The sequence below is a fragment of the Aegilops tauschii genome, chromosome 6 (assembly GCF_002575655.3).
Source record: "Aegilops tauschii subsp. strangulata cultivar AL8/78 chromosome 6, Aet v6.0, whole genome shotgun sequence".
Classification (NCBI taxonomy): Eukaryota; Viridiplantae; Streptophyta; class Magnoliopsida; order Poales; family Poaceae; genus Aegilops; species Aegilops tauschii.
The window spans coordinates 88,034,822-88,047,750 of NC_053040.3; positions in this window are offsets into that span (position 1 = coordinate 88,034,822).

Sequence of the window (12,929 nt, forward strand, 5' to 3'; positions counted from 1 at the left end):
CACAAGATGACTTTTGTCCCATTATATTTGGTAGACCCTTCTTGAATACTGTTAATGCTAGGATAGATTGCGAAAAGGATATTGTTACTGTTGGTTTGGGGGATATGTCTCATGATTTTTATTTTGCTAAATTTCATAGACAACCCCATGATAAAGAATTGCCTAGTAAAAATGAAATTATTGGTCTTTCTTCTATTGTTGTGCCTCCTAATGATCCTTTAGAACAATATTTGCTAGACCATGAAAATGATATGTTTATGAATGAAAGAAGGGAAATAGATGAAGTATTCTTTAAACAAGGACCTATTTTGAAACACAACTTGCCTGTTGAAATTCTAGGGGATCCTCCTCCGCCCAAAGGTGATCCCATGTTTGAGCTTAAACCATTACCTGATACTCTTAAATATGCTTCTCTTGATGAGAAGAAGATATATCCTGTTATTATTAGTGCTAACCATTCAAAGCAGGAAGAAGAGAAATTATTGAAAACTCTGAAGAAGCACTATGCTGCTATTGGTATACTATTGATGATCTTAAGGGCATTAGTCCCACTCTATGCAAGCACAAAATAAAATTGGAGAAAGATGCTAAACCGGTTGTTGATCACCAATGACGGTTAAATCCTAAGATGAAAGAAGTGGTAAGAAATGGAATACTAAAGCTTCTGGTGGCAGGTATAATTTATCCTGTTGCTGATAGTCAGTGGGTAAGTCATGTCCATTGTATCCCTAAGAAGGGAGGTATTATTGTTGTTCCTAATGATAAAGATGAATTGATCCCACAAAGAATTGTTACGGGTTATAGAATGGTAATTGATTTTCACAAATTAAATAAAGCTACTAGAAAGGATTATTACCCTTTACCTTTTATTGATCAAATGCTAGAAAGATTATCTAAACATACACATTTTTGCTTTCTAGATGGTTATTCTGGTTTCTCTCAAATACCTGTGTCTAAAGAGGATCAGGATAATACCACTTTTACCTGCCCTTTCGGTACCTTTGCTTATAGACGTATGCATTTTGGTTTATGTAATGCACCTACTACCTTTCAAAGATGTATGACTGCTATATTCTCTGATTTTTGTGAAAAGATTATTGAGGTTTTCATGGATGATTTCTCCGTGTATGGAACTTCTTTTGATGATTGCTTAAGCAACCTTGACCGAGCCTTGCAGAGATGTGAAGAAACTAATCTTGTCTTGAATTGGGAGAAGTGCCACTATATGGTTAATGAAGGTATTGTCTTGGGGCATAAAATTTCTGAAAGAGGTATTGAAGTCGATAAAGCCAAAGTTGATGCTATTGAAAAGATGTCGTGTCCTAAGGACATCAAAGGTATAAGAAGTTTCCTTGGTCATACTGGTTTTTATAGGAGGTTCATTAAAGACTTCTCTAAAATTTCTAGGCCTCTGACTAATCTCTTACAAAAAGATGTTCCTTTTGTATTTGATGATGATTGTGTAGAAGCATTTGAAATACTTAAGAAAGCCTTGATTTCTGCACCTATTGTTCATCCACCTGATTGGAATTTACCCTTTGAAATTATGTGTGATGCTAGTGATTATGTTGTAGGTGCTGTTCTAGGACAAAGAGTTGATAAGAAATTAAATGTTATCCAATATGCTAGTAAAACTCTAGACAGTGCCCAGAGAAATTATGCTACTACTTAAAAAGAACTTTTTAGTAGTTGTATTTGCTTGTGATAAGTTCAGACCTTATATTGTTGATTCTAAAGTAACTGTTCACACTGGTCATGCTGCTATGAAATATCTTATGGAAAGATGCTAAACCTAGACTTATTAGATGGGTTCTCTTGCTACAAGAATTTGATTTGCATATTATTGATAGAAAGGGAGCTGAGAACGCCATTGCAGACAACTTATCCAGGTTAGAGAATGTTCTTGATGACCCACTACATATTGATGATAGCTTCCCTGATGAACAATTAGCTGTCATAAATGCTTCTCATACTGCTCCATGGTATGCTGATTATGCTAATTACATTGTTCCTAAATTTATACCACCTAGTTTCACATACCAGCAAAAGAAAAGGTTTTTCTATGATCTAAGACATTAATTCTGGGATGACCCACACCTTTATAAAGAAGGAGTAGATGGTGTTATTAGACGTTGTGTACCTGAGCATGAACAGGAACAGATCCTACGCAAGTGTCACTCCGAGGCTTATGGAGGACACCACGCTGGAGATAGAACTGCACATAAGGTATTGCAATCCGGTTTTTATTGGCCTACCCTCTTCAAAGATGCCCGTAAGTTTGTCTTGTCTTGTGATGAATGTCCAAGAATTGGTAATATGAGTAGATGTCAAGAAATGCCTATGAACTATTCACTTGTTATTGAACCATTTGATGTTTGGGGCTTTGATTATATGGGACCGTTTCCTTCCTCTAATGGGTATACACATATTTTAGTTGTTGTTGATTACGTTACTAAGTGGGTAGAAGCTATTCCAACTAGTAGTGCTGATCATAACACCTGTATTAAGATGCTTAAAGAATTTATTTTTTCGAGGTTTCGAGTCCCTAGATACTTAATGACTGATGGTGGTTCACATTTTATTCATGGTGCTTTTCGTAAAATGCTTGCTAAGTATGATGTTAATCATAGAATTGCATCCCCATACCACCCATAGTCTAGCGGTCAAGTAGAACTGAGTAATAGAGAGATTAAATTAATTTTGCAAAAAACTGTTAATAGATCTAGAAAGAATTGGTCCAAGAAACTTGATGATGCATTATGGGCCTATAGAACTGCATATAAAAATCCTATGGGTATGTCTCCATATAAAATGGTTTATGGAAAAGCATGTCACTTACCTCTCGAACTAGAACATAAGGCATATTGGGCCATTAAAGAGCTCAATTATGATTTCAAACTTGCCGGTGAGAAGAGACTATTTGACATTAGCTCAATAGATGAGTGGAGAACCCAGGCCTATGAGAATGCCAAACTGTTTAAAGAAAAAATTAAAAGATGGCATGCCAAAAGGATACAAAAGCGTGAGTTTAATGTAGGTAATTATGTTTTGTTATACAACTCTCGTTTAAGATTTTTTGCAGGAAAACTTCTCTCTAAATGGAAGGTCCTTACGTTATCGAGGAGGTCTATCATTCCGGTGCCATGGAAATCAACAACTTCGAAGGCACAAATCCAAAGGTGCTAAACGGTCAAAGAATAAAACATTATATCTCAGGTAATCCCATAAATGTTGAAACTAATGTTATTGAAACCGTAACCCCGGAGGAGTACATACGTGACACTTTCAAGAATGTTTCGGACTTCGAAAAGGAATAGGTATGTGGTACGATAAGTAAACCGACTCCGAAACAGTTCTAATAGAAATTTTTCTCCGTTTTGGAATATTTAAGAAAATAGGAAAATTATAAGTAGTCCGGGAAGGACACGAGGCGTCCACGAGGGTGGAGGGCGCGCCCTACCCCCTGGGCACGCCCCCTACCTCGTGGGAACCTCGTGTGCCCTCCGGACTCCGTTTTCTTGCACGATACTTCTTTTGGTCAGTAAAAATTCATTATATAATCTCCTGAAGGTTTTGACCACCGTACCATGCAAATATCTCCTGTTTTTGTTCCGAGCTGTTTTTTGCCAGAGTTTTCAAGGTCAGGCATCATGTCGTCCCCCTCCTCCAACAACGCGGGCGACGATGCTTGGCTAATGAAGATAGAGGTGAAGCGGGAAGAAATCCGGGAAACTAAGGAAGATGACAAGATCAAGGAGGTCACGAAGGAGCAAGTCTCGACAGTAGAAGAAGAAGGCTTCTCTCAACCTTACTACAATCATCTTACCCCAACTGAGATTGAAGCTTTCAAGATGATCGAGCTAGCTCGCATACAAAATAAGTATCTCACACGTGAAAATCTTTTGTTGCAAGAGCATATTACCGCACTCAAGGGCATTATCCGCAAACTAGAGGATCTCCGATGCTCGATGTGTTACACTCCATCATCACCACCTCCGAAGAAAGAGACATAATCACACGGGTATGGGCACTCCCCTTGGCAACTGCCAAGCTTGGGGGAGGTGCCCCGGTATCGTATCGCCATCACACTTATATCTTTACCGTTTTTCTCAGTTTGATCCTTTTGGTTATATCTTGATCTAGTAGAATAAAGTTTTAGTATGATCTAGTTTTGAGTTTTGCTTTATGATTCCTCTGTGTAATCGAGTCCGTGAGCAATATACAATAAAGATTAGTTTTGAGTCCAGGGCTTCGCTATCTTACTATGATCTTGAGGGAATAAAAGAAAGAATAAAAAGATCCTATTGATCTTATGGAGAGTAATGACTTCACATATAAAGAGGATGACGAATAAAAGTTGTTGAGAGTTGAAAAACATAGTTTTGGTCATCGTTGCAATTAATAGGAAGTAATAAAGAAAGAGAGGTTTTCACATATAAATATACTATCTTGGACATCTTTTATGACTGTGAGCACTCATTAAAATATGGCATGCTAAAAAGTTGATGTTGGACAAGGAAGACAACGTAATGTGTTATGTTTTCTTATATCCGAAATAAATTATATAGTCATGGATCATCCAACATGTTGAGCTTGCCTTTTCCCCTCATGCTAGCCAAATTCTTTGCACCAAGTAGAGATACTACTTGTCACCCGCCAGGAGGGGCCGAGTTACTCATAAGGGTCATCACCTAAAGCCCGGCGCCATGTTTGAAGACGGTGGGCCAAAGATGGGCTTAAGACCCGGAGATGGCTTAAGGCCCGTAGTTGCAACCGTCATTATAGTAGAACTTGTAATGTAGGGAAAGAATAGTTGAGAGTCCGAGCCGGACAGTCTTATGAGCCGGCGGGGACTCTCAGAAGCGGCTAAGCGTCAACCTCTCTATATAAAGGGGCGACCCGGCAGCGGTTTAAGGGGAAGAAAGATCTCATCGAGAGCCAGGCATAGCAGTTAAGCTCCCTGGTCATCGGAACCCTAATCAATACCACCTCAACTGGACGTAGGCTTTTACCTTCACCGTAAGGGGCCGAACCAGTATAAACTCTCGTGTTCCTTGTCCCGTTTAACCCCTTCAAGCTTCCTAGCAGCGATGGCTCCATGACTAAGTCCTAGCTTGAGGACATCTGCCGTGACAATTCCACGACAGTTGGCGCCCACCGTGGGGCATTCGCATGGTGGATTTGAGTTCTTGAAGGGCAGCTTCGAAGGGCTCAAGGGATACGCTGTGGGCCGGATGACCAAGAGTCATCGCGGCAAGCTCTACATCGATGATGCAAGCTGGGGCCCCGATGCCGGCTCAATTGAGTACGGATACCGTGTCCCCTTCGGTGGGATTCATGTTTTCATTGGCAAGATTGGTGAGCCGGGCCCTGAGCCGGATCTTTGCGCCGATCTCATCGAGACGGCTCAGCGCGCGCGACCCGCCCGGGCCCTGCCTGCCTTCAAGCATGCTTTTGTGGGATGTATACATGGAGGGCTCTCTGATGGACCTGGGTCTAGTGATGAGACGGCCGCCGGCTCAAACGGCGGGTCGTCCACAGATGAGTCAAACTCGTTGTATCAACTTCAAGATGGCAGGCTCATGGGTTGTTCCGATGGTGACGGTATTCCGGACTCGTTTGAGCCGCCGAGCCGGGTTGGAATCTTCATGGCTGGTGCGTAGCCTATTCAGAACCCTGCTGCTGGGGCGGGAAACCCGGTGCCCTCGCCGGCTCAGGTGCTGATGGATCTCACGGACAAGATGACGGCCCTGTTGACCGCCGGGGTTTACCCGGCGGATCAGGCTCAACATGACGCAGAGGTGGCGCAGTTAAAGTTAGATCTCGTGAAAGCCAAAGAGGATCTGGCAGCGGAAGGGATCAGGATGGCTGTGGAGAGGGCGGCTCTAGACGCCCAAACTCAGTTGATTCAAGCGCAATCCTTCCGGCTCACGATGGATCAGAACGCGTCCAATGAGGTCATGAGAAGGAGGCATCAAAAGGCCCAATCTCGACTCCCTCCGGTTTACGATCCTCGAAACCTCTTCAACACGCCAGGTGCAGGGTCGAGTAACCCGCCAGGGGTCATAGTGCCCAGGTCTGGGACCCCTGTTCAGCCACAAGTGATGGGGCCTCCCCGGGTGAGCCCTGCCCCGCCTCAGTATGTGCCAATACCACCGGGTCATTATGCTAACCCGCTGGAGAACAAGGTCGCCGCTGCAGCACGGCTGGCGGCCCTCCCAATTGACGGCGACTCTCCGACGGCTGTTGAAACCCGCCGGGTCAGGGAACTTCTTCAGACAGCACTGGCGCAGCAAGAGGCGTACTCTTACAGTCGGGACAGGATCCACTCGACCCCTCGTCCAGGCCGGAGCCCGAGTTACAGCAGACACATGGTCTCAGCGACCGGCTCAAGTAATGTCCGACGCCATGACCCGCCCCCTGGCCATGGCCCGGCTCATAACGGAGCCTTTTACGTAGCAGACCGAGACAGAGCGCGGCAAGAGGCGGAGCAGGTGCCTCAGTTGACGGCTTACCAGACTCCCCCGGCTTATCCGACGACTTCCGTCGACGCGGGTATCTCTACCAGGACTGGAGGCGTCCCTTGTTTAGTGCCGGCTCTCCGCAATGAACGTCTACCTAAGGACTTCAAAGGGCCTAGGAAGGTGCCTAATTACACGGCCGACTTACAACCCGGAGCCTGGATCGAGAGTTATGAGATGGCCATGGAATTGCTGGAGGTCAGTGAAGCAGCGATGGCCAAGTACTTCACCATGATGCTAGATGGGACTGTCCGCACATGGTTGAAAGGGCTACCACCGAACTCCATCGGGTCTTGGGCTGAGCTGAAAGCCCGGTTCATCCAAAATTTCAAGGATACCTGTAGGCAGTCTATGTCAATTGTGGATTTGACTAACTGTAAGCAGCAGGAGGGTGAGTCTACGACACATTGGGTTCGCCGGGTTAAGGAAATAATACACTCATCTGAGAAGATGGATGCCGGCTCTGCGGTTTTAATGTTGGAACAGAATTGTCGCTTTCTGCCCCTGAAAATGAAACTCGGGCGGCTCAAGCATGATTGTAATGACATGGGTACGCTGATGGCGGCTCTCGTCAAGTATGCCGACTCTGACAGTACCAAAGACCCCGCGTCAGATGATGAAAGGACAGGGAAGGGAAAGAAGAACGGTAATGGCAAGGGACCTCAGCATAACCCGGGGAACCAAGGAGGTGGCAAGCGCAAGGCCGGCGGCAGCCTAGAGTTCGTGGCCAACGCCAGCTCACAGGGTAATAACCAGCGACGCAAGGGGAGGCCCCCTCCCCGAGCCGGCGGATCAGGCCCAACGCTGGAGCAGCTGTTGAATGAGCCCTGTCTAAGGCATGGCTCTAGAGAGAAGCCAGCTACTCATTTGTGGAAGGATTGTGCAATCATGAAGACTTTTAAGAATTCCAACGCCTTTAATGGCAACAATGGCCCGGGCGGCGGTTCAGGCGCCGGTGGTTTTCATGGCCAGGGCGGCGGCTCAAATTTTAACCCTCAGAGCGGTCAAGGGGGCTTGAATCAGCAGTCTGGCCAGGGCCATCAACAGCAGCAGGGGGTTATCAGACCAATTCAAAGCAGCTTAGCGGTGGACAGTACCATGTATTTACCACCAGTCTGTGTAAGCGGGATCAGAAGCTTCATAAAAGGGCTGTGAATGCTGTTGAGCCGGCGGTTCCATGCTATTTACGATGGTCTGAGCAGCCTATAGTGTGGAGTAGGGAGGATCACCCTCCCCGGGTGGATAATCCGGGTCACTTGGCCTTGGTGGTGGCTCCTCAGGTGGGAGGATATAAGTTCACTAAGGTGCTCATGGATGGAGGCAGCAGCATCAACATCCTCTATTATGAGACTTTCCGTCATATGGGGTTGGTTGATAAGAACCTCAGCCAGTCAAACACTATTTTCCATGGTGTGGTACCTGGTAAGTCGGCTTATCCAGTCGGCAAGATCAAGTTGGAAGTGGCCTTTGGAGATGAACACAACTACAGGGTGGAAAAATTGACCTTTGAGGTGGTCAAGATAAGAAGTCTGTACCATGCCATATTTGGGCGGCCGGCTTACGCCAAGTTCATGGCACGACCGTGTTACGTGTATTTGCAGCTCAAGATGCCGGGTCATAATGGGACCATTACGGTTCACGGCAGCAGGAAGGTAGCCTTGGAGTGTGAGGAAGGCGATGCAGCTTATGCAGAATCTGTTTGCGCAACAGAGGAGTTGAAGTTTTACAAAGACAATGTTGACCCAACAGATATGACCTCTCTGAAAAAGCCGACTACGGAGCAGGAGCCGGCAATGAAATTTAAGTCGGCTGATGAGACTAAACTTGTTGATTTCGTTCCAGGTGATTCATCTCAGCAGTTTAGCATCAGTGCCAATCTGGATCCAAAATAGGAAAGCGCGCTCATCAAGTTCATCCGTGAGAATAGGGACATTTTTGCATGGAAACTGTCTGACATGCCAGGTGTACCTAGAGAACTCGCTGAGCACACTCTCAATGTTGATCCAAAATTTAAGCCGGTTAGGCAATTCCTTCGGCGGTTTAATGAAGAGAGGCAGAAAGCCATTGGTGAAGAGTTGGCCCGGCTCTTGGCGGCCGGGTTTATTGTTGAAGTCTTTCACCCAGAGTGGTTAGCTAACCCGGTGCTCGTACTCAAGAAGAACAGCACCTGGCGGATGTGTGTGGACTACACAGATTTGAACAAGGCGTGTTCGGCTGATCCTTTCGCCCTTCCCCGTATTGATCAAATAGATGCTACGGCGGGTTGTGAGCGCCTAAGTTTCTTGGATGCTTATTCTGGATATCATGAGATTAAAATGGCAGTTAAGGACCAGGAGAAGACGGCGTTCATCACTCCCTTTGGAGCCTTCTGCTATGTGTCTATGCCCTTTGGACTCAAGAGTGCACAGGCGACTTATCAGCGTTGCGTGCAGAGCTGTCTTCATAGCCAGATTGGGCGCAATGTTCATGCTTATGTGGATGATATTGTGGTTAAATCCAGGAAGGAGGAAACCTTGATAGATGATCTGAGGGAAACCTTTGATAATCTCCGGGTCTACAAGATGATGCTTAACCCGGCCAAATGTGTTTTTGGTGTTCCTGCAGGCAAGCTCTTGGGTTTTTTGGTTTCTAACAGAGGCATTGAAGCTAACCCGGAGAAGATCAAGGCCATTACCTCCCTGGCTAAGCCGGCGTGTATAAACGACGTCCAGCGCCTGGCGGGTCGTATCGCTGCTTTAAGCCATTTTATAAGCCGTTTGGGGGAGAAGGCCATGCCATTATATCAGTTGATGAAGAAAACCGATGACTTTGTCTGGAATGATGCAGCTAATACTGCTTTCGAGGATTTGAAGAGACAACTGGCCGAGCCCCCAGTCCTTGCTGCTTTGGTTGACAAGGAGCCTTTATTGCTGTATGTGGCTGCTAACACACGAGCCGTCAGTGTGGCCGTAGTGCTGGAGCGCAAGGAAGAGGGTAAGGAGCATCCGGTTCAGCGGCCGGTTTATTATGTCAGCGAAGCACTCGTTGAGTCCAAGCAGCGGTATCCGCATTGGCAGAAGCTTGTTTATGGTGTGTTCATGGCAAGCCGGAAGCTTAAGCATTATTTCCAGGGTCACCCTATCACTGTGGTCAGTTCTGCCCCTCTTGGAGATATCATTCAAAACAGAGAGGCCACAGGTGGCTAAGTGGGCTATAGAGCTTGGACCTCATGGTCTGAAGTACATGCCACGCACTGCTGTTAAGTCTCAGGCCTTGGTGGATTTCATCAATGATTGGACAGAGCTACAAATGCCCGAACAAAAGCCGGATAACACATATTGGACTATTCATTTCGATGGGTCCAGGCAATTGGAGGGCTCGGGGGCTGGAGTCGTGTTGGCTTCCCCTAAAGGTGACAAGTTCCATTATGTGCTACAATTGATGTTTCCTTGCACCAACAATGCAGCTGAGTACGAGGCCTTGCTCCGTGGTCTTCAAATGGCTAAGGAGATGAGCTTGAGCCGGGTAAGGTGCTTCAGCGACTCAGACTTGGTGGCTCAACAAGTATCAGGCAAGTGGGACTCCAAGGACCCTCTCATGGCGGCTTATCGCCGTGAAGTTGATGCCATTGCTGGGCACTTTCAGGGTTACCAAGTAGAGCATATCGATCGCAGGAAGAACGAGGCGGCTCATGCTTTAAGCCGGCTGGGCTCTCAGCGCAAACCGGTGCCGCCTAATACTTTCCTGGACGTCTTGCATAACCCTTCTGTTAAGTTGCCTACAGAAGAAGACTTGGCTGTCCCTGACCCGGAGGCACAGTTGGTGGCGGCTCTCCACGTCATCCCGGACTGGACAGTGCCCTATCTGGCTTACATGACCCGGGGAGATTTGCCTGAGGATGAAACTTTGGCCAGACACATAACCCGGCGGTCTAAGTCAATGGTTGTTATCAATGGGGAGTTGCATCATCGCAGTGTTACGGGAGCGTTCCAGCGTTGTGTCTCCCCTGAGGAAGGTCAAGAGATCTTGCGTGAGATTCATGAAGGGGATTGTGGCCATCACACCGGCTCAAAGTCTCTTGTGGCCAAGGCTTTTCGTCATGGTTTTTATTGGCTGACGGCTCATGCTGATGCGGAGGATTTGGTCAGTAAATGTGATGGTTGCCAAAGGTTTTCGCGACGGGCTCATGTGCCGGCTCAGGAGCTGAGGATGATCCCAATTACTTGGCCCTTTGCGGTCTGGGGGCTTGATATGGTTGGGCCTTTTAAAAGGTCCAAGGATAAGAAGACCCACCTCTTGGTGGCAGTTGACAAATTTACCAAGTGGGTTGAAGTAGAGCCAGTTAGCAAGTGTGATGCAGCCACGGCAGTTCAATTTATGAAAAAGGTGATCTTTCGTTTTGGCTTTCCACACAGCATTATAACTGACAATGGTACCAATTTATCCAAAGGCGCCATGGAGGAGTTCTGCCAACGAGAGCATATTCGACTTGATGTTTCATCAGTGGCTCATCCTCAATCCAATGGTCAGGCTGAGAGGGCTAATCAGGAGATTCTGAAAGGCATCAAACCCCGGCTTTTGGTCCCTTTACAACGGACGCCGGGTTGTTGGGTGGAGGAGTTACCCTCCGTGTTGTGGAGCATCAACACTACTCCTAACAGGTCTACAGGTTTCACGCCTTTCTTCATGGTTTACGGAGCGGAAGCAGTTCTCCCTAGTGACATCCATCATGACTCACCTCGAGTGGCGGCTTATGTGGAGATGGATAATGAACAGGCGCGCCAAGATGCTCTTGACTTGTTGGACGAACAGCGTGATGTGGCAGCAGCTCGTTCAGCGATTTACCAACAAGACCTGCGCCGTTATCATAGTCGCCGGGTTAAATCCCGGGTCTTCCAAGAAGGTGATCTGGTGCTCCGGCTTATCCAAGATCAGACAGATGCGCACAAGCTATCCCCGCCTTGGGAAGGGCCCTTTGTGGTCAGCAAGAATTTGCATAACGAGTCATATTACCTCATTGACGTTCGGGAGCACAAGGATTCACGTAAGTCGGAGGAAGAGACCCGTCGGCCGTGGAACATAGCTCAGCTTCGGCCTTATTACACTTGAGCCACCGGCTCTCATAATGTACATATTTCTCTAAGCCATGTATGTATTATGATAAGCAATAAAGCAGGACCTCTGTCCTTTTTTCTCCTCCAAAGATGAATGTGTTACTTTCATTACAAAGATCATGCGATAAATTGAAGGAGGATCCGGCTTATGATCGTATTCGAATCTAGCCATACACAATATAGTCACTTGGGGGCTTCCTGTTCAAACATAGGTCGTATTTGAACCAAAGAGAACATAGCTGTCGATACCCATTTGATTGGCAAAGTGCCGAGCTCATTGGGGAGTTTTCTTTGATCATATTTGAATCATAGTTTAACCCCTTTGGGAGCCGACGTGGATCGTATTCGAATCAGCGTCGTTAAACAATTCTTAAGTTCATTTGGGGGCTTCCTGTTCAAACATGGGTCGTATTCGAACCAAAGAGAACATAGCTGTCGGTACCCTCTTGATTGGCATCGCCACACCCACTGGGGGCTATATGATCGCATTCGAATCTTAGCATAACCCCTTTGGGACGAGTCTCTGGTCGTATTCGAACCAGAAGCCCCTAAGCTTTTCTGAGTATCAAAAAGTTCTTCTGGTTATTTCAATAGTGTGCACGGCAGGTATCGCTTTGCCGGCTTAACTTTGATTTACAGTACTAGTCGAATACAATCGGTGTTATTAAGACTGGTAAACCGGAATTGAGGTACCAACCTTATTACCCGGGTTATATAAGCCGGAAGTGTGCTTGCAGGCCGGTAAGTGTGTTATTACGGGTATATCAAGGGCATAATTCATATTCCGGGTTATATGTCTAAAACTATGATTCTCAGTGCGGTAAGCCGCCTAGAGACTTGTGATTTGTCTTTCTACGCAGGATAGTTAAAGGTAACTATTGGAGCTTAAGGAAAATGAATGGTCAAGTATGACCCGGAGAAATATAAGGAAGCAACTTCAATGGAATTTAGCATTCAACGCGTGCACAATGGCACGGCAAAGTTAAAGTGTTGGTCCTATTCTATTACAAGACTCATCGAGTCCAAAAGAGTGAAACATTGTTTAAATAAGCCGCCAGCAGAGTTATGATGCTTGCTAGGTGGAAGTTTCTGGCTCATCCCTCTCCGCTCCTCCGGCTGTTCCCAAGACCTGGAAAGTTGACGACTTCCAGTCAATGCCACTCAGAGCTTCAAATTGGGCTTCCTCGTCGATTAACCCGGCCAGGTAAATCTCCGGGGCAAAGGTGTGCTTACGAGTCGGCGGGACTAAGCTGAGGGCTTCATAGCGCGGAGTGGGGATCCTCTGATTCTCTGCATCGTAACCCGGCTGGTACTT